Raw genomic sequence first — 20,949 nt, 5'->3', positions numbered from 1 at the left:
ACCCTGCCACGGACCAGGGGCTCATGTAGACATTTCTTGCTCACAGGTCCAGAGGCTAGAAGTCCAAGATCAGGGTGCCATCAGATCTGGTGTCTGGTAAAAACCCGCTTCCTGGCTCGTAGACAGCTATCTTCTTGCTGTGTTCTCACATGGTGGGATGGCAAAGGGAGCTCTCTGGGGTCTCCGACGAGGGCACTAATCCCATCCATAGGGCTCCACTCTCACGACCCAATCACCTCCCAAAGGCCCCACCACCTAGCATCATTGTATCCAGCATTAGGATTTCAACATATGAATTTGGGGAGAAACACAAGTATCCAGTCTATGGAATCTTCTTCTGTTTTCTTAGTAACTCTTGGTATTTTCTAATTTATGTGTTGATCTGTTTATCATCTGTTTCCCCTGCTGGAATGTATGCTTCATAGGGAGAGGCCATTTCTGCCTTTTTCACTGTTATATCCCCAAGCCTTTCAGCCACGGGGATATAGCAGACGCTCAAGTAATAATTGTTGCATGAATATTCGCCATATTCATCATGAGCTATCAGTGCAGCAAGCATACAGGCATCATTGGAGTGAGTCTGTTACATCTGGAGATAGTTCAGCATCTTTGTGTTTATCTTTGGCCTGAAGGGTAATATTCTCATCATGCACCTGCATTCAACAAGCACAGCCACACTCACCTGCTGGGTCCTTGATGTTCCCCAGGCTTCCTGAGAAGTTAATCAACTCTAGGATAGAGGTAATGATGCTCTGTCCACTACAGAAATGACATGACAAGAGCTTTAAAGGGTTAATTAACTTTTCCAGTGTCACTCAGCTACTCAGGGATGGTGATGTGACTCAAACACATGGCTGAGAGTATTTTAACTCCCTGCTCAGCTTGGACCCATATACACATGAATACTTGTATTTTGGTGGATTCATTGCTTCTTTCCTAGGGTTGCATTTAATTCTTTGTCTTTAACCATACTTGGCACTTGACTAAACAAGTGAAGCTTGTTAAGTCTCTCTGGCTGTTTTCATGCCCCCAAAGAAGCAGCACAGTGTAGTGTTCAGTGATGTGTGCCCTCCAGAGCCAGCCTGTCTGGGGTCCCCCATCAGATCCTGGCTACCTTGGGCAAGTAATTGAACATCTCAGTGACTCCAATTCTCCATCTGTATAATGGGAGTCATGAGAATAGTGACCTCAAAGATTTGTTGACCTTATAGATTTGTATTTAGCTGTGAAAAGTTCTGCCTTTGATTAGGAAAGACAAAGCTGTGTGAGAGCATTGATTCCCCCACTGAAAAGCAGGAAGATCCAGGTAATCTAACCAAATAATAACCTATCTTTCTTGAAACTATGAGAGAGCTGAGGTGGCAAGGCAACCAGGTGAACTACATTCCAAAAGGTGACAGAAAAGAGATGGGGCCCATGAACTGTTTAATCTTGGCAACATGCAGAAAGAGAGGTTGGTCACCATAAAATTGATTGGGAAGAAGATAGCTAAAATTTTAATAAATCCTTAAAAGTGAGTGTGAGCTAGCATGATTAGTATAAAATCTGGGAGCCCAGAGACGAGGAGCATCCATATTAACTCTCAAGACCTTTGCCTTGGTCTTCCACTGTGAAGGTCATGGAGACAAGAAGAGACCAGGAGAGATGCCCACCTTGGTGGTATCCAGGCATCCCCTTCACTCTTATGAGACAAAGCCCTCATCTTCTGGAGCTGTGGGAGCAGGAACCCTCAGCTCCAGTCCCAGTCAAGGTAGATCAATGCAGAGGGTAGAAAAAAAGCTATGCATCCAAGAGGGAAGGGCAGAAAAGACTTTAGGTAGGACCCAAGATCCTAAACTGGTATACAACAGAGGTCTGCCATCCCTGGGGGATAGATGGGAGATGCTCTCCTACCCAAGACCCCCCCACACAGGTACAAGGCAGAGGGTATGCTATGGAGGGAGGAGGATCAAGGGGTATAGGAACCCCCTCCCTTGCCCCCAGGCCCAGCCTCACAGTGCCTGCCTAAGACTGGAGAAGAAGGAACAGCCAGTCCATACCCACACCATCATCTTGAACAGGCAACAAGAAATGGCAGTGTGCCACAGAGAGAGGACAGAGCGTGGGAAGGGTGCCTCCTCCATGATACAGGCAGGGAGAAATCACTGGAGGCTGAGATGGGGCACAAGGTAATAGTAGCCCACAAAAGGAGGAGTTTGGGCTCTCAGGCTCACTAAAGGTAACCATAGCAACAATAAAACCCAACTCAACTCTTGACCAGGTTGCCTCAATCTCTTACATCTATGGCCTTACAGGAAAAAAGTAAATCTCACTTCTGAGAGTAAAATACTATTTACTTCACTGTCCACTGTTTCTCTACACACAGTTTCTGTAATTTAATTTAAAAAAAATTGTGAGACACACAAAAAAGCAAGAATAAAACACCCCATTGTCAAGAGACAGAAGAGTAATAGAACGAGACCCAGAAGTGACCTATGGTTTGCAGCTATCAGACAGGGCCTTTAAAATAACTATAGTTAATATATTAGGAAATCTAATGAAAAGGTAGACAACATGCATAAATGCGTGGGGAATTTCAGCAGAGAGAAGTAAAGTATAAGTAAGGTCCAAATGGAAATGCTGGAAATGAAAATCGTGATCAAAGAGATGAAATGCCATTGATGTAAAGAACTTGAATGGTGCCCATAATGCATTAAGTGCTCAGCATTTGTGAGTTTTGTTATTCTGGAGGGCAGGGAATATGTCTTTTTTACCTTGCCCCTAGTGGGCTTAGCATTCAGCACGGGACTGGACTCATGGGAGGTCCACAGCCAGGAATGTGCAAATGAACACAGTGCCAGCAAGAGAAGAATGACTAGTTTTCTCCAACGACATGTATGGAAAAGCTTGTAAACTGTTGTTAGTAACACTATTGGAGTTTTGTCATAGACAAGGGGCTGTTCTAAACTTTTCACATTTGGTCACTCTCTAAATATCAATCTCCTTACAAAGTAGGTACAATTATTCTCATTTAACAGATGGAGCTATAGCCACAGAGCAGGAAATTGTAGGCTTGGGCCACTCTGATGGAACACAGCCTGCCTTAGCACCCACATTCTTAGCCCTTTCAAGATGAAAATGTTCATTCCTTGCCAGAACAATATGTGAGTTTCACCATTGATCCCCATTATGTTTTATGGGCCAATGGGCTTCTAGTTCTGAAGAATCAGCTAACAGCATCAACAGTAATAATAATAGCTGGCCATCGCTGAGCACTTTCTCATGTAGGGTAAGCCACCATGCTGAGTATTTAATGCACATGAGCTGATTTAATCAGCTATCAATGCTATGAGGGAGATAGCTCTCATCATCCCCTTACACTGATGAAGAAAATGAGACACAGAGAAGTGAAGCTACTTGTCCATAATCAGACAGTTTCCAAGTAGTGGTTTAGGGCCAGTATGTCTGCTCTTCATCCTTGTACTAAAATGCCTCCAGGCTAGAAAGTTCTGGAGAGCCATCAAACATTGCTCCTGCACAGGGGAAACAAAGTTGTCTGAGAAAAAATTCAGGACAGAGGGAAGTGGAAATGAGCAGGTCAGATGTTCTTGTGACATCACTGAGACTTGAAGCTGGCTCAGGTGTTCTTGTGACATCACTGAGACTTGAAGCTGGCACCATGGGTTTTTAAGATGCATGAGTCAATGTACTGACTTTTTTGTTTAAGCCACTTTGAGTTAGGCTTTCTCTACCTTGTGAGCATCTAAGTCTCTCTCAGAAGCGGTCTGGTCTGGAGGAGGATGTGACAGTGGCTGCCGTATCCACTGGTCCTCAGATGGAGGTGAAGGGTGCCTGAACTGCAATCCACAGTTGCCACAGAATTTTATCAGCATGGGGAAAGCAAGCGTGCTTCTTGTAAGCTTACCGTTCACCCCACAGAGAGCTAGGGTCTGAAATGCCCCAAAACGAACCCTCAAAAATCTATCTGCCCTTATCTCTATGATATTTAACATCACTGACCAATATCACCCCCTGGATTTGAGGGTCTAAATCATGAGTAGAATCAGGATGTGCCTTTCTGGCCAGATGGCCCAGGGCAGGATTGGGAAGCTGATAATGAGAAAGCTTTCAACTAGATTATCTTTCAGATTCCCTGTGATAACTCAGATCCCAAATCCCTTTGATCCCCAAATCTTGAGAGCTCTGTTTGCTCCACCTGATTGCTTCCATGAACTGTCCACTTTGGACTAAGACTTGTACTTCTTCCCATCTTCTTGGAACACAAAATTAATTTTCTATACCCAATTTTCAACCAAATTCCATTTTCTAGCTTTCCGGCAACTTCCATCCAGGTTAGTCATTTAGCCTGTTGGTTTCAGGTCTCCTCTTTAAAAGAGAGAAAAAAATGATCCCTCATGCTTCACAGGAGGATTGTGAGAATTAATTAATGTTTGTAAAGGGTTTTCCATCCTGTAATGTCTTTGATATCAGAGGATGAAAGAGTGTGAGCGGTGGTGATGAGGACCTGGTTCAGGAGGGAAAAAGAGAGAACAATTCTCTGTTCGTTTTAGTGCTCATCCATGCTGTTCTGACGCTTAACGAACTCCTTTTAAGTTATTCCAAGTTAAATGGATGCATGTCAATCCTATTGCTTTGATGAAGCCATCCAAATAAAAATAAAAATTCAAAACACTTTTGTACAAACCGAATGTGGAGGTAGAAGTCTGTTTCTTGTCAACCAGAACCCTAACTGCTGCTGTAGCCCCTACCCTGTCATCACTAGGAAGGTTGTGAACCAATCTGCTCACCTGTGGGTCCTCCCCCAGACTGTGAACATCCTTTCAATTCTAAGGAAAGAAGAAGGTAAGGTTGACTAATTTACTTTTTCCAGCAGAGAAGATAGTGTCTGTTGAGGGCTGAACTGTGTCCTTCCAAATTTAGATGTTGAGTGTGTTCATATGTTAAATCTCTAACCACCAGTACCTCACAATGTGACCATGTTAGGAGACAGAGTCTTTACAGAGGTCATCAAATTAAAATGAGGCCGTATGGGTGGGTCCTTATAAGAAGAGATCAGGACACAGACACTCACAGAAGGATGACCATATGAGGCCCCTGTGGGGAGAGGACAGCCATCTGCACACCTAGGAGAAGCCTCAGGAGAAACCAACTCTACCAACATCTTGATCTTGGACTTCCAGCCTCTAGGACTGGGAAAGAATGCATTTCTGTTGTTTAAGCTACCCTGTTGGTGGTACTTTGTTACAGCAGCCTCAGCAAACTAATACAGTATATTAGCCCACCCCTGACCTCAGCCAAATTTCTTTGTTACCAGTGGATCCAAGAGGGAGCATTAGGGATGGAGTTCTTTGTGGCTAAGGAAGATGTCAGAAAGTGCTCAACGTGTCTGTCCTCTGTAGTCATTTGACAATATTCACAGAGGGAATTTGAGATAAGAATTGACATGTAAGATCATTTCTTGCAAAAAGACCTAAATTTTTTTCTTTAAATTATTGTATTTGAATCCTTCTGTCAAATGTCCACATTCTGGCTTATTAGAATTCATCTGAAATCTCTTTTCCTATTGCTCTTGAAGAGGTGCCTGCATGACTTCCTTTGATATATTTTCTGCCTTCCAGAAAAGGGAAATGCCCCCTGAAAGGGCGGGCCTACGCCAGCCGACTCCATCTTGTTCTGTGTCCTTCACCTTGACCACACCTCCTCCCCTTGAGTAACCCCCCCTCACCTGCCTAACAGGACTCGGACCCTTCCCCAGGACCCTTCCCCAGCCAATCGGCTGAGGCCATAGCCATTACCTCACCAACTGCCCCCAGGCCCCAATAAAACCTTTGTCCTTTTGAAACTCGCTCTCTTTCCCTGGTATCTCACCGCTGCGTCGGTGCAGGTAGGGGATTGAGCTCGAGCTAGCTCGAATAAAGGCTCTTTGCTTTTGCATCGGACTTGGCTCCCTAATGGTCTTTGGGGATCACGAATTCTGGGCATAACACCCCCACAATTCTTTTATTCCACCCCAGGAATCAACAATCTTTAGTAATATTTTATAGTAGATTAGTAAGACCACTCCTGCAATCAAGAGTTGGTGTCTATTTCCACTCTCTTTGAATCTGAGTTTGGGGGTGGGAGGGATCTTGTGACTTGCTTTAATCAATAGAGTTTGGTGGAAATGGCATGTGTGTTTAGGAGCTGTATTAGAAACAGAACCAGTAGGAGACAGGTAGTTAGGTAGGTAGGTGATAGAAAGAAAGAAAGAAAAAAAAGAATGAAAGAAAGAAAGAAAGAAAGAAAGAAAGAAAGAAAGAAAGAAAAAAGGGATTTATTATGAGAAACTGGCTCATGTGATTATGGCTGAGAAGTCCCATGATCTGTCATCTGCAAGCTGGAAACCCAGGACAAGCAGTGAGAAAACAGAGAGATGATGTCTGAGGGCCTGAGAAGCTCTAGTTCCATTTCAAGGGCAGAAGACTGATGTCCAGCTCGAGGAGTCAGGCAGAGAGAGAGTCCAATGTCCCTCCGCCATTTTGTTCTATTTGAGTCTTCCGACGGATTGGGTGATGCCCTCCCACATTGAGGAGTGCCACCTGCTTGACTCATTCTTCCCATTCAAATGCTAGTTTCACCCAGAAATATCCCCAGAGACACACTCAGGAATAATGTTTTACCAGCTGTCTGGACACTCCATGACCCAGTCAAGTTCATACATGAAATTAACCATTATAGAATCCTTGGCCTTCAGATGCCTTGGAACTTCTACCTTCACCGTCTTGAAATGCTTCCTGAGACCACCATGCCAGGAAGAAGCCTGAACAAAAGACCACATGGGGCTGTCCCAGCTGATCCTGGCCCCAAAAGATCCAGAACTGAGCCCACCCTTACAAGTAAGCCCAGGCAAACCTAGCCACCATGTTGCTTGGTCAGCTCAGAGAATCACAACCAGCATTAAATCTTTGTTTTAAGCCGCAAATTTTGGGGTGGTTTGGCGCATGGAGGGATCACTGGAGCACTTCTCTGCCTCTTGGGCTACAAAGAGAGAAGACCAGTCCAAAGTTAATGAAAAATTAACTTCAAAGAATTGAAGACAGATCTATTTATAATAATATAAATATAATAAAAATTATTATGTAATTTTTCAAGCAAGTTAAACAAAGACGTGGTTCAATAAATTGCGAGGGGAGACAGGATCCTTAAGCAATTGTTTAAAATAGTTTGTAATATCCTATTAGTTGTATGAAAATGTTCTTCCCCAAACGCCATGAAACAATGGATTCTGTTAATAATTCAAACAATGCCCCTGAAATCCTTTGCAACATGATTTGCTTAGCAAAATACTTCCTCATAAATCGTTCCAGGGAAGGCTTTGATCGCCGCATAAATTATGCCATCGGGAATTCCACGCCGCCACAGCCTGAATCAGGGATGTTTTCCTGTGTTTGACCCTGAACTCAGCTTCCTGTCTTTTCCTTTATCTGCCCCCGGGGGTAGCAGGGGGGGGGGGGGGGGGGGGGGTGTTTTCATCCCAGAGCAAAGTTTGTTAAGTTAGCATATTTCCCAACATGTAGGGCTCACATCAAACTTCTAACTTTGGGACAGCACACAAACCATTTTTGGTATCTTCCTGAAGATATTCTCCAGACACAGACTTCTACCGTGTGTGCATATGTGTGTGTACTTATTTGTGTGTGCATATGTGTGTACATGTATGTGTCTCTGTGTTTGCCCCTGTGTTCATGTGTGCATACAGAGGCATATTCACTTTCTGCTAAGACTTTTTTCATGTTTATTTATTTATTTTGAGAGGGAAAGACAGGGACAAAGCACAAGGAGGGGAGGGGCAGAGAGAGAGAATTCCCAAGCAGGCTCTGCACCATCAACACAGAGCCCAACATGGGGCTCGAACTCACAAACCGTGAGACCATGACCTGAGCCGAAATCAAGAGCCAGGTGCTGAAACATCTGAGCCCCCCAAGCGCCCTGATGCACACCCACTTTTTACACTGGCCTAAGCTCCATCTAACTGGGAAGGTGACTACCGTCATATGGGATGTCAGAGTGCAGGGGCCACATTAGTGTCCCAACCCACATGGGGTGCCTTCCGGTTCCCACCTGACTTGTTGGTCCTTCATTTACCTGTGTCATTGTCTCCCTTCAGGAATGCAGCTCCCCCGGTATGGGAGGGGTGGGGCTAGTTTTAAAGGCTATGTCCCCCCACCCGCACCCCACCCCCCCCCCGCAGCCCTGGAAAATACGGAGCAGAACTTCCCATGTAGCTGCTGAGGCCCTTCACCCCGTAGACGGCACCCAGCCCTTTCTGGGGAGTCCTACAAAAGCTGGAAGGTCTTATAGGAGGCACCAAGAACACTTTATATATCTATGAGACTTGACAAAGGACAAATGGCAAGTAATTGAAGACCGGAGTATCGCTTTCATCAGAATGGCCCATTTGAGCGGGTGATAAGCGTCTCCCTCCCACCTCAGAGGCCAGTCCCCTATTCTAATTAGCCTTCGAGGTTATCTTATTTGTGGCTAAGTGGCAACAGCCCCTCCATCAGTTCTAGGAAGAATGATCAAAGAGGGATTTAATTAAATTTTCATATTTAATTTTCTTCTTTCATTTGTGCAGTCTCCTTTTGCTCAAAACATGCTATTCTCAGGGAGCTGAAAAGTTGCTCAGGAGAGCAGAACTCACTAGAATAGGAAAGAAATGGGGGCTTTATGGGTTTTCTTTAAAAGCACCCAAATCTCTCCATCTCCACTCTGCTCAAATGTGTGTGCAATTTAGGGCAGTAACATTTGAATTATGAATTGGCTGCTCCAGCTGCAAATTAAACGTGTGGCAAATGGCTTGGGTCCCAAATGTGCTTGGAGGCTGCTGGTGAGTGACTTTTACCCAACCCGGACCAGAGACGTCTCTGGGGAGCAGAGAAGGGAGGCCAGGGCCGCCCATTCCAAACCCACGTGCTTGCCGGCTGTGCATCTCGGTTTCACAAAAGGCACGGTGTGTGTGACACCTGTAGTTCCCTGAACAGGGCAAATGTTGCTGCAGAGAAAGCTGGCCCACAATAAAGTCCAGGCAAAATGCAGCCGTTCTGTGAGGTCTGTTTCCCCGGGGGGGGGCGCGGGGGGCATGTGCAGGACAGGCTCTGCACCAAGGTCAGCATCTGATGTCTATCCTTACTTCCCTTAGATCTGCGGATGGGTTTGGTGGGAAGATCAGATTCCTGGGCTGGTTCAGAGAGAAGCCTGGAGGCTGGCGTTGTTGAAATGCATACATTTGACCTCCCTGAGAGCACCTCTTTATTTGCACAGGCACCAGCTCCCCCTGTGTAGTCTGTGACGAATGTCCCCCAAAGCAGCGAATGCACTGATCAGGATTCCCATAGTGCCCCAGGAAGGGGAAGGAATCCCTCACCTCCTCTCTCTCCTCCTCCTTCTCTCCTTCTGGAGCATCATTTACATACTCATAATTCATGTGTTCAGTGCACATCATTCTTATCTACTCCTTAGAGCAGACCCTCCCTTCTGGATATCATCTGGAAAGCTTGTGGTAGCTTGGTTTTAAGTGGATTTAAATACAGGCATGCCTTCTGGGGACTAGCGAGGTAATAAGACGGGTTTCCCCAGTTCCTGCTGGCCTCCTGCAGTCCAGATGCCAGCGGTGGGATTTTCTGGCTGGCACCTCCCAGCTGTGCTAAGGTCTGGGTGACACAGCAAAGCGAGTTCTTCCTTTAGAGCGCTGGCGAGATCACCAGACAGCTTTTGCGGGGTTGACGTGTGTCCCCCCTGAAAAATATGATGAAGCCTTGACACTTGGTGCCTGTGAATGGCACCTGATTTGGAAACAGGATCTTTGCTGATGGGATCAAGCTAAGATGAGGTCATGATGGATTAGGGCGGGCTCTAATTCAGTTACTGGTGTCCCTCTAAGAAGAGACCACACGGAGGGAAGACAGCCAGTGAAGACCGGGACAGGGACTAGAGTGACACATGCACAAGCCAGGGAATGCCAGGAGCCACCGGAAGCTGGAGGACGCGAGAAGCATGGTACCCTGGAGCCCGTGGAGAGAGCATGCCCCTGTCAGCAGCCAGATCTTGGACTTCCGGCCCCCAGAACCAGGGGAGAATAGACGGACTTGCAGCCTCGAGAACCAGGAGAGATAAAATCTTGTCTTTTAAGCCACGCGGGTGTTGGTACTTTGTCACGGCAGCCCAAGGAAACCCACAACAGTTTACCAAAAATCAGATATCCTGTTCCCTTCTCACGTGACCCAATGGTCGCGAGCAGGACGGCCAGCAGGGGTGCATGGCACACTCATGATGTCAATGTGCTGTCCGCTGAGGGGCCGCAGACAGTGTGCCCGGTGGGGTCACACACCGTGAGTTTGCTTGGGCAAATCAGTGCTCTGACCGTGTGAGTGAGGCGCCCGACAGCATCCGCCGCTCAGCGACTCCCGCTCTGGGAACAGCCCTGCCAGACAGATCAGAGGTGCTCGTGAAGTTCCAACCACAAATACGCTAACGGCATTCTTACCTAGACGGAGGAGGAACCTCCTTCCTATAAACAGACGAAGCATTTACTGTGGCTCCATCACGGACGGGCTGTTGCGAAGATGCGGAGCCCGTGTTCGGAGGAATTATTTTCATCACGAGGCAGAGACGTCCTCACACCATGATTCTCAGTGACGGGAACGTGCACAGGTTATCCAGATTGCGGATCGCACCCAAACACATCGCCGTCTTCGGTGGGTTCGTGAGAAATCTTACCTCCATCCCTGATCTTCGCCGTCCTTTCCAAGTTCTCTGAAGGAATTGTCTGCTACCTTATAGTCAGAAACACGATGCGTGAAAACAGACTGGTTCCGTCACATGAATTCTCTTCTTTACTCCCCCCCCCCCGGTTCCCCCCGAACCCCTCCTCTTTGATGGGGTTGAAAACATGTCACAAATGGTATTTTGTGTCACAAATGCTATTTTGGAATCGGCATTGTAAGCCCCCCACCCCCAGCTCTCCAAACAATTGATGGGCGATTTCCTTTCCGTTTACCCCTTGCCCGGTCCTCTGGAAGGTCATTCGATTTGGGACATGGTGATTCATTCCATCGCGGACCTCCCTCCGGGACCTGGCTTGGCTCAGGTGGGCTGCAAACACCGGGGCTGGTTTAGGGGCCCTGACTCATGGCTCCAAATTTCCTAGACCGACAGGAAGCAAAGCCGGACCACATTAGACAGGGCTGGGGGCACATGGGTGCAGGTGGGGACTCGGCGTTGGATTCCTCTGTGGTCTCTGCTGGAACCCTGAGCTCACGGCCTCTGACTCTGTGGGGTATGTTCGCTTTGGGTGCGGTCCCCTTTGGAGACCCTTCAGTGCTTCTCTATACCCCCCGCATCGGCGTGTGAGGTCTGCCGCACCAAGTACCGCCAGCTGGGAGCTTGAACAGCAGACATTTGTTTCCCCACCCACAGTCCTGGAGGCTGGAGGGCCCAGATCAAGGCGTCAGCAGTTCGGTTCCTCCCAGGCCTGTCTCCCTGGCGTGTGGACCGCCGTCCTGTCCCCGTGTCCTCACACGGCGTCCCTCTGGATGTGTCTGTGTCCCCATCCCCTCCTCTCCTTCACCTGACACCCTATGATCTCCTGTTACCTTCATCACCTCTTTAAAGACCAGAACCCCAGATACAGTCACATTCTGAGGTCCCGGGGGCAAGGACTCCAGTGTACTGAGGAAAGGACTCTTTCTCCCAAGGTCAGAACATGGTTGGACACTCAAGTGAGGCACCAGCTCCCAGAGACATGTTCTCTCCTCTTAGTCTAGTCCCAGCCCGTCCAGGACGGCTGTGGTCCGGCGAGCGAGCCCTAGGTGTTCCAATGTTAGCGCTCATTCACCAGGACAGCGTTTGTCACTTCAGTTGGAGTTATTCACACTTGTCCCTGGTGCTGCCCAGGACCCCAGCTTCCTGGATGCAGCAGGCTCACAGCTGTGATCCACGAGTTCCTGTCCCACTGCTCCGGCACGCCAGCCTGCCCAGCACGGCCTGTCGCGAAGGAGTCGGGAAGGGACCCCAGGGCCCTGTGCCCCTCCTCCAGCCACCTCTGCCGCTGCTTCCTCTGTTTGGTGCCATAAATACAACAGCTTAGGGCGTGCAGGCAGGGGAAGGGGAGGGGGGATCCGTAGGGCCAGGCCCAGCTTTGGGGAGTGGGAAATGAGACCATGGTCCTTGAGGTATTGCTACTCCCACAAGAGCTGCAGGGAGGGGTGCTGAGGTCTGCAGTGGAGACCCTGTCCTCTCCCTTCCCCAGGACTCCCCCGCCTCCAAGAGCACGGAGCGGACAGGTTATGAGCAATGGAAAGATAGTTGGTGTCGCGTCCACGTTTTGTGCAGAAAAAAAAAAAAGCACAAGAACCAGAGCCTTCCTTATTCTGGTTAGTCTCTCACTTGGGAAGGGACCCCTGTATGCCAGTGACTTTCTCCCAAAACCCATCGGCCAGAATGTGTCACCTGAGCACCGAGGGGGTTGCCAGAGGACCCGTGGCACGGGAGTGTTTGTTCCCGGGCACCTGCCGTCCCTGGACCAAAGCAGGGCTGTTAGTCAGCAGAAAGGCAGAGGTGGACATTTGGGACAAGGAGCACCTCTGGGAAGCCAGACCCCCCCTTCCTTCGCCAGCACGCACACAGCTACCACAGAGACTTTAGGAGACCTCGATCCCCTTTCCTTTTCCTTTCCTTTCCATTTTATTTTTATTTAAAAAAAATTTTTTTTTCAATGTTTATTTATTTTTGGGACAGAGAGACACAGAGCATGAACGGGGGAGGGGCAGAGAGAGAGGGAGACACAGAATCGGAAACAGGCTCCAGGCTCCGAGCCATCAGCCCAGAGCCCGACGCGGGGCTCGAACTCACGGACCGGGAGATCGTGACCTGGCTGAAGTCGGACGCTTAACCGACTGCGCCACCCAGGCGCCCCAATTTTAAATGTTTCTTTATTTATTTGAGAGAGACAAAGCACGAGTGGAGAAGGGGCAGAGAGAGGGAGACACAGAACCCGAAGCAGGCTCCGGGCTCTGAGTCGTCAGAACACAGCCCGATGTGGGGCTCGAAGTCACAAACAGTGAGATCGTGACCTGAGCCGAAGTCCGATGCTCAACCGACTGAGCCACCCAGGCACCCCCCCCCCTTTTTTTAATTCTAAATATCTTTATTGGCATAGAATCCACACGCCATATAATTCTGGGCTTTCCTGCTCACAGGCCGATGGCTGTTGGCACAGTCACAGGATTGTGCCACCGTCACCCCACCCATCTTAAAACATGTGCATCACCCCCAAAGAGAAACTCTGTGCCTGTTAGCTACCGCTGCCCCCCGGCCACAGGCAGCCACTAACCTCTGTCCCACCCACATAGATCTGACTTGGTGCATACAGGGAAAATCCTGTGTCCTGAGGCTTTTCTGTGCTTGGCTTCTCACACTCAGCATATTCTCAAGGTCCTTCCTTGTTTGTGTATCCAAATTCCTCTTTATGGCTGAATATCCCTCCTTTGCGTGTATTCATTCGCCTACGGATGATTGAATGGCTTGTTTTCTCCTTCAGCCTCTCCTGAAAGCCCGCTTTTGTGTGCACGTATCTGTATTTCCCTGGGGCAGGTGCCTAGGGGCTCAGCCACTGTGCGTCTTCTGAATGCCCCAAGGATGTCCACCCATTAGGTTCCCGGCCGGTGCCCCATCGCCCAGCCAGGCAACAGACCTTCTGTGATTGCCAGCCACGTTTTGTCGGGAAATGCGCCGCATCTTTCCTGGGGCCCACGCAGGAGAAAAATGAACGCTCAGGTACTTTACCTCCCACTTTTCTCGCATCTGCTCTCTGCTCCCAACAGTTCCCAGTTACTGGGAAGCTCCCCAGTCGCTGTGGCTTCGTGCGCCCGCCCCCCCTTACAGCCTCACCTCCTGTCTCTGGCGGCTGACAGCACCTAAGGGGCCACCCTCAGGTTTCAATGGTAACCCGACCTCCTGCCTGCCCCTCCTTAACCAGGCTGTGCCCCCCCTCCCGGGGGAGTACAGTGTATCCAATTATTTTTACCCTTGTGTGTGTGCGTGTTTGTAAGCTATCGTGGTGAGCTGGGAGAACAAAGGTGATATAAGCCCCTTCTGGCATTTTCTATGGCTATTTTGTTTTCAGTGACTTCAAACCTCCCCCAGAGATCGCAGTGGTGGGGGCTCCAGAGGGCACTTGGACAGGGGGTCCGACAGTTGCTTCCGCCTTCATTGTTTGTTTGCTAATTCAGACGATAGTCTCGCGCCCAACCCCGTGCCAGGATTAAAGGCGGAGAACCCAGTCCTGCCCTCAAAACCGCAAACTCGAGCAGGCAGGAGAGGCCGTGGCCGGACCTTGCTGACGCAGGAGCAGAGTGCGGCCCTGGAGTCACGTGGGGGAGGCCGGTCACTCTCGTCCCCTCTCCTTGGAGAAAGCAGGTCAGGGGAGCAGCCTCGCTGTCAGTCTGCTGTTACCTCGCTCTGCAAGCTCTCTGAAGGCCTCCTGGTCACCCTGCCAGTGAAGGAAGGATCCCGACCCAAAGCAGACGCACGGCGCTAACAGCAGACAGAGGAGACGGACGGCAGCTTCCAGCGGCCACACGCATCACAGGCCAGCAGGAAGACCTGGCCATGCGGGGCTCCTGGGGCGACCCACGGGAGCAGCCAGCCAGCACGGGGTGAAGACTGTGAGGCTGAGGGCTGGGCGGGGGCAGCTGTCCAGCCAGGGGGCTAGCATGTGGGGGCCTCCCTGCCGGGTGGTGGGCACACATGTGTGCCAAGAGCAGGGAAGCCCAGAGCTGGGCCACTGCGGCCCAGAGATGACAAGACAGCGCAGGAGTCTTTAGGTCTCCTGTCATCGTGGCTTTTCGGCTAACCCCTGGAGGGTCAGCTGCCCTGGAGCTACGGTGACAGCCTTGCCCACCAGCCCGGTCCGGAAGGGGTCATGGGTGATGATCCCAACGCTGGAGGGCCGGGAGGAACGTTTTCCCTCCCAGACACCTCCAGAGGCCACCCTGGGCCTGCCCAGGACACTGTTTTGCTCCAACGTTTAGAATCCCCCCCTGATGGGACCTTTGGTTTTCTGGCATTGCCCTGTGTTTAACCCTCTGGACTGGGTGGCCGCATGCATTTCTCTAGAATCCCTCTGTCCCCTACTGGCCGCCGTCCACCCTGTGTCAAATCAACTCCCTGGGTCCCAGCTCAGGCAGCCCCCTGAGCTTGTCCCACCCCTGCCTGGGCTTGTGGGCAGCTGTCCAGTGGAGTCCCTGCTCACCCCCCTCAGCTGGGGGTCCCGGGGCTCCCCACCCGCACAGCCTGTCCTGAGTTTGTTCCCTGCCCGGTGTGGCCAAGGAGCTCCGGACCATATGGGAACAGGGACCTGAGGACCCATCCTGCTTGGGCACATTTGTCTTCAGTGACGGTAAGATTCCTTCCTGCACAAGCCCGCACCACTGTGTGCCCTGTCTACCCCAGGCTGGAGTTCGAGGGCCTTTTCCATGGGAGCCCTGCCACCCACCCTCCCCCCCAACCTGGCTGGCTCTACTCTCTCTGACATTCCAAGGATGCCTTCCTGGGCGGGAATTCCTGACCCACAGAGATGGTCTTGATGACCAAACACGGCCCTTCTCCACAGAGGTGGGGAACGCTCGTTGCCAATGTGTTTAGAAGAACAGGATTTGTCTTGGGGACAAAAGTTCAAGGGTGTTTATTCATTCGACTGGTATGTATTAACCACCATATGCCATGCACTGTCCTAAATTCTGGGAAAATAAAAGTTTAAAAAGAGAGAAAGAGAGAGAGAGAGAGAGAGGGGCGCCTGGGAGGCTCAGTCAGTTAAGCATCCGACTTCAGCTCAGGCCATGATCTCACAGTTCGTGGGTTCGAGCCCCGCGTCAGGCTTTGCGCTGAGAGCCTGGAGCCTGCTTCGGATTCTGTGTCCCCTGCTCTCTCTGCCCCTCCCCAACTCGTGCTGTCTCTCTCTGTCTCTCAAAATGAACAAACATTAAATAAACAATAAATAAACAAACAAACAAATAAAAAGAGAGAGAGAGAAAGAGAAAAACTTTTGCCCTCACGGAGCTTACATTCTGTCAGGGAGGCAGACAATAATAGAATAAATAACTAAAATATACCATCTGTTTTAAAAGTGCTTCTATAAAGGAAAGTAAAAATCAGGGGTGAGGAGCTGAGGTCGGGGAAGTTGAGATTCAAAATGTGTCTATCAGGGAAGGCTTCCCAGTAAAGGGGGCTTCTGAGCAAAACCTGAAGAGGGTAAAGGGACAGTCCTGTGGGAAGACAGTTCCAAGTGGAAGGGAGTGTATGTGCAAAGGTCCTGAGGCAGGGCCAAAGGGCCAGCAGGGAAGCCTTCTTGGTGAGCAGAGGACAGAGGGTGGGGACAAGGCCCCCTTCCCACAGCAGGGCGGCATCAGAAGCCTTCGGTTTTCATTCCAGGTGAAATGGAAACCCCCCAAGGGGCCAATGGAGGAAACACAGGAACAGATTCAAACTTCTGAACGTCCCTCCTGCTGCCGATGTCCCGGGCGGAAGTGTGCCGTCCGTCAGGAGCTGCCCCGGGTCTGGGCCCTGCAACCCCAGCTCCACCCTGACCAGCTAGCCCTGCACGGTTTGCCAGGGGCGGGGAGACTGCCTTTTCTGCCTTCTGGTGGCCCTTTTGTAGCTGTTTCCTGGGCTCTGTCTCCTCGTGGAACGAAGTAACGCCTGAAGCAGCCCGTGTCTGGAGCGCGGCCCCTCTTATGCCCTGGCCGCCGAAGGACAGGAGAGTCTCACTAAGCCTCACGTTGGCTCGTCATCTGTTCTGCAAGTAGGTTTTCGGGGATGTGGTGCCCCAACCATCGAAGGCCATCATTTCCAGGAGACTCCTCAGAGGAGATCAGAGGTGAGCCGGGCAGTCCCCCGGGGGGAGGTGGGTGCAGGGGGGCCAGTTCTGAAGGGCTCTGGAATCCCCGGGGCCAAAACCAGGGTTTCCATCTGACAACAACCGCGCCGGGCACGCACGCGGAAGCAGAACCTCGGCCAGCTCAGCCCCAGCATAGCCTGCGGTTTTCGTCATTCCCATCCTGCAGGTGAGGACAAGGGGGCACCAGAGAGGCTGACGTGATTCACCACGTGTGCGCTTACGGCCACCACGTCCAGGAGCTGCGTCTCTCCCCCGGGGCCCACGCTGCCCCCGCCCCAGCTCCCGTCCATCAGTACCACATTTCGCTTTGCACATTTCCTGGGGGAAGAATCCTAATTTGGCTTTGGAAGTACTATTAATACCAACTTTACACTTTTCTTTGTCCATTTGGAGCCATTTGTTTTTTCTTTTCCGGGTCTCAAACAATTCTGCAGACCTGTGATGAGCCGGCTGGCCCGGCCGCACCCACACCCGCTGCCCCCCGCGCCCACAGCCTTATCGTCGCTCCTGCAGGCCAGCTGACTCCGGGTTGGCTCTGCACAACAGAACTTCCTGGCGTCTGTCCCTGCCCTCGGGAACATTCTGCCCTTCCTGGGAACATGCCTTTGAGCTTGCCGAAGTCTGGTTTCCCTCCTACGCATCCTGAGAGCTGCTTGCAAGAGACGATGGACCAGCTTCACCTGCCCCCTCACTCCCCGGGCCTCAGCGCCTTCCCTGCACCCAGGTTGCCCGCGAGCATCGATTTCACACAGATGAACAGCTCCTTCCCATGGGAGTTCAAGATAACTCCTGCCACTCAGTCATCTTTAAAATTGTTCCTTAACTGTCCCTGTCCCGAGTTTCATTTTTCCTCAGCGTTCAATTAAATTAAGCTGCTAGCGGCCGCACATTTTAATTTTCCTGTTTCACACTGGATAATAAATAGTGATCGGGGAACAGGATGGCCTCTTCCCTTGGCCTTCTCTCCTCCCCCTCACCTCTCGTTTCTCTACATCTCATTCCCTGAGTGCCTCTGAGTGTCTTGAGGGCCTCAGACCCCTTGATGAGGCCGGCAGGGCCTTGACTGCGCTGGCAGGAGGAGGTGGGATCTCAAAGGAGGCCGAGCTTGTCTTGGAGAGTGAAAGCTGCAGGCAGACTCCCACATCTCTGGCTCCTGAGATCTGCCCGTCTCCGGCTGTCAGCGGCCAGAGGATGGTCATGAGGCGGCAGCTCTGGGACCCCAGCTGCTGGGAGCCCGCGGTGTTTTCAGGCCAGCTCAGACCCTGCACTTGGTGAGTGCGGCAGGGCCCAGACATGAGGCTCCCCGCCTGTGCAAGCTGGGGTGACCCCCAGGCTCCAGCCTCGGAGACCCGCCCTCAGCAGGTGCCGGGGGCTGTGCTTCTCTCAGGGGGAGTTTTCAGGGGGAGCCCCGTGGTTTGATGGAAAAGGAACACTCATGAAAAGAAGACGTCATTTAAGACGTATTTCTCCAGGTCGGGTTTGGCATTAAATCCTTACCTATCATATCTTAATCTTCTCCGAGTTTTGAAACGTAGGCATTCTTGTCACCTGTTTAAAGAAGGGAAAACTGATGATGTTCTGAGGAGCCCGGTAATGTCCCCAGGAGGTTGTGGCACCAGAACTTCAAGCCTTATCCTTTTTTTTTTTTTTTCTTTTTCTGTCAAACCATCTGTCCCTGGTTTTCTTCTCCAAGGAGGCCTCATTGATATTTCCAGGGTAACTGTTCCAGAAGCATTACAGTTTGGCCAGCCCTTTTATGGATTTGTCTCTCAGGGGTGACTCATTGTCATCAGTAGGTTTAGGGCACTAGTTTGAGGAAATCCCGAGAGGGCAAATTCTGGAGTCTGGCTATTTGGATTTAATCCCTGTCCCGCATCTTATTAGCTATGGGTTCTTTGCCAAGTCCTGGTTATTTCATCTTTAAGATAGGTTCAGCTAGGGGCGCCTCAACAGCTCAGTCGGTTAAGCGTCCGACTCTTGATTTCTGCTCAAGTCATGATCTCATGGTTCATGAGATTGAGCCCTGCATCAGGCTCTGCACTGACAGCACAGAGCCTGCTTGGGATTCTCTCTGCTTCTCTGTCTGGCGCTCTCTCCCAAAATAAATAACATTAAAAAAAAATTTAAAAATATAAAATAAGGTCAGCTGCTCTAACAAGAAGATCCAAACCCGCAATGATTTCAACAAGACAAATGTTCCCTTTTTTCTCATACAACCATTCTCAGGTAGGTAGCTCTGTTCTAAGGGCTCATTTGGAGACCGGGGTTCTTCTTCACACTTCTCAATAATCCCCAGTCAGTCAGAAGCACAGGTGATGCCACACATGCTGAATGTCCTACAGTTTGGTTCTGTTCTGCACTCCCTGGAGATAGCACCAGACCCCATGGGCAACGGCCTCTGTCCCACGAGACTGTCCCCCACTTCACATGCCAGTTGCATGTCCAGAGTGTCACCTGTGCCTCTGACCCACTGGCTATAAATCAGAGGTCCCATGACCCCTTCCTCAAGGGTTAATGTTCTACAGTGCCTCAAATAACTCAGAGAAACATTTGCTTACATTTATTAGTTTATTACAGAGAATATTATAAAGGATACAGATGAACAGCCAAATGGCAAACTATTTGGGGCAGAGGTCCAAAAGGGTCCCCAAAGCAGGAGCTTCTGTCCTCGGGGAACTAAGATGTGCCACCCTCCCGGCACGCAGATGTGTTTATCAGCCTGGAAGCTCTCCAAACCTCAACACTTTGGGTTTTTTATGGAGGCCTCATGACATAAGCATGATTGATTCAATTGTTGGCCACTGATGTTCAGTTCAACCTGTAGCCCCTCTCCCCTCCCAGGAGGGCAGGGGTAGGAAGGAAAGTTTCAACTTCCCACTCATGGTTGGTTCCCTTAGCATCTTTTGATAACCTAGGAACTTTTCCAAAAGCCACCTCATTAACATAACAAAAGACACCTTTATCATTCATCACTTAGGAAATTCCTGGGGTTTTAAGAGCTCTGGGCCAGGAACTGGGATGAAGACCAAGTATATGTTTCTTATTATAAATCACAATACCACAGCAGAGTTCTACTGCTAAAAGAAAAAGGAGGAAATAGATGCTGGGATATAATTAGCAATCTGCCAAAGGTGATGGTCCTGGACCCCATAGGTTTTCTGAGAGGATTAAATGAGACACACATATATAAAGCTTTGAGTATAAATAGGTGGCATTTGCTAAAACCTCCTGAAATGGTTTTATTAATATCACCACTATTGTCACCATCATCATCATTATCACCATCATCACCACCATCATCACCCTCACCACCATCATCATCACCACCATCACCTCCACCATCATCACCCTCACCACCATCATCATCACCATCACCATCATCACCATCATCGTCACTGCCATCATCATTATCTTATTCATCAGCTCAAGCCAGCAAGAAGAATAATTGGGCTTATATTAACATTCTTGTTTTCTAGTCACAGGTATATTTTTCTAATCATTTCTGCCTCCATTCACTTCCAGAATTCAAATGCAAACAGAAGCCTAATTTATCACTACATCAGGTTCAGTAAATGCTAGTTTGATACAGTAATTCACACAGGTTTTACGAATGGTTTTGATCATAAGAATTCACAGTAAGCCTTGTAAATATGTGCGCAGCTTTAAAATGGTATGTCTCTGACCCAGCAACTTTGCTTTTGAGATTTTACATGAAGGAAATAACCACAGAGAAGCAAAAAGATTTATCTACTGGGATGTTTCTCGCAGCAATATTTATAACAGTTGAAAAATTGGAAACAACCTGAATGTTGAAGAATAGAGGCTTGGTAAAATAAATTATACTATATCTATATAATCAAATGCTATACAGCTTTAAAAATTATACTGTTGAAGAATATTCAAATATATGGAAAAATGTTCATGATATATATTTGTTAAATAAAAAAGCAAATTTGAAAACAGTGTGGGAAAAATTATAATCTTGGTTTGTGGAGGAAAAGCAACTATCAGGG

The 20,949-nt window shown here is 49.6% G+C and overlaps 2 long non-coding RNA genes across 2 annotated transcripts; both read left to right on the top strand.

The window, feature by feature from the left end:
* Positions 1-286: 286 nt before the first annotated feature.
* LOC121019719 (uncharacterized) lies at positions 287-14,692 on the top strand. The gene is made up of 4 exons (XR_005785747.1): positions 287-4,842; positions 12,290-12,413; positions 13,580-13,815; positions 14,271-14,692. It is a non-coding gene; the product is annotated as an uncharacterized LOC121019719 (long non-coding RNA).
* Positions 14,693-16,113: 1,421 nt separating this feature from the next.
* LOC121018041 (uncharacterized) lies at positions 16,114-17,814 on the top strand. The gene is made up of 2 exons (XR_005785000.1): positions 16,114-16,840; positions 17,103-17,814. It is a non-coding gene; the product is annotated as an uncharacterized LOC121018041 (long non-coding RNA).
* Positions 17,815-20,949: the final 3,135 nt, after the last annotated feature.

The sequence above is a fragment of the Herpailurus yagouaroundi genome, unplaced genomic scaffold, assembly GCF_014898765.1.
Source record: "Herpailurus yagouaroundi ecotype Mexico unplaced genomic scaffold, PumYag 77, whole genome shotgun sequence".
Classification (NCBI taxonomy): domain Eukaryota; kingdom Metazoa; phylum Chordata; class Mammalia; order Carnivora; family Felidae; genus Herpailurus; species Herpailurus yagouaroundi.
Note: the sequence above shows the minus strand (reverse complement) of the source record. Positions and strands in the feature narration are given on the sequence as shown.